Genomic DNA, 1,545 nt, shown 5'->3' on the forward strand with positions numbered 1-1,545 from the left:
GGATGGATAGATACAGGTCAGATGGATAAAGGATAAATGGATGGATACAGGATGGATGGATGAGGGTGGACAGATAAATGGACGTGGGATGGGCGAAGAGAGGGATGAGTGGATGAATGGATGAATCAATGATTTTTGTAGTGCCCTTTCGTCTTTATCCCTACAATCTGTACTTTCTTAATCAACCTCACTACCTAATTTTGAAGGCCACGGTCATCCCAAGAGCCTACTTCGACTGTTGTTAAGGTAAACATTGGGAAACCACTTAACACTTGAGGGGAAGAACCGTTGTATCAGCTGGGAAAGAAATCAGTGTATCAAGACGATCTGTCAGATAAAGAAGTCAGCCATCCCCACTCCCCTGTCACTCAGGCTGTGCAAAGAAGAGCGATCCCTGCTAATAGTACACATCAACCAACCTCCTGATCCGTATCTTGACAGTCGCCATCTTAATGTCCGAACCCAGGGACAACGTCTGTTAATTTATGATTGTTTTCAGTTGATGTTTAGCGGTTCACATTGCCATTTCTCTGCGCTTGCTGTATGGCCTAAACATCCCTGAAATAAACAAACACACATTAAATATGACCATCTAGATTATTTTTACCATTTGTTTAACTAAACTTAGCTGTCACGACCGTCCGGCTTAATTAAAGTTCTCCTCTGTTTAAAAAGGAAGTCCGGACAGAAAATTCCATTAAGCCAGTAACAGCCTAATTGAAAGGTGACACATAAATGTCGGAAAAAAAATTTAGCCTAAAGCCTTGCCCGCAATACAGCCTTATTTTATAATTAATGAAAGGACAGGATTCTGCCAAAGGTATCTGCCTACTTATTTCCTATTTTTAGAGGTAAGTTGGACGAAACTTCAATGATGAAATGGGGAGTCTGTGGTTACCACACTTTTAATTTACGCATTAAAGTGGTAAAAATATTCGTAACTTTGCCAGATTAGAGGAGTGGGGATGATTACGGTGTAACCACCTATTTGTCTAGCCAATACTGATGACTGGTTTCCGGTACCTAATGGACGTCACCAGCTTTAGTTTGAGCCGGTCCAAAGTGATACTAGCCCCAGTCAAATTAGAAGTAGCCCTTCATTCAGACGCAGCTTACACTTTTGCAGGTTGAAAAGGTATGCTCCTGTGGTGTTACTTGATACAGTAGTGGATGACAAGTCCCCACTGTATCATGAGGCAGTCCAGTCTACTTCAGCCCTGCTTAGTCCAGATGCCATATTTTGGACAGTGCGCATTGCTGAAAGGAGAGGAAGACCTCAAGCAAGGAATCATGATAGTATGCTCAATCTCAGCGAGGCATTTAGGTAGTGAAAAGGTTTCAGAGATGACTGTACCAGCTCCAGTCGTGGTGTTACCGTGGTCGCAGACATTCTGGTAAACATCATCCTGAATGAAGATATCTGATCAACACACAACCCGATTCATTGGTTGAGACATTTAATAGAATACAACGGATAGAGTTGTAAGTATCGGTGTTACAGCTACTCTTGCACATCTGTCACCTAAACATCTCTAAACGCAGATT

The sequence above is a fragment of the Echinococcus granulosus genome (assembly GCF_000524195.1).
Source record: "Echinococcus granulosus chromosome Unknown EG_S00082, whole genome shotgun sequence".
Classification (NCBI taxonomy): domain Eukaryota; kingdom Metazoa; phylum Platyhelminthes; class Cestoda; order Cyclophyllidea; family Taeniidae; genus Echinococcus; species Echinococcus granulosus.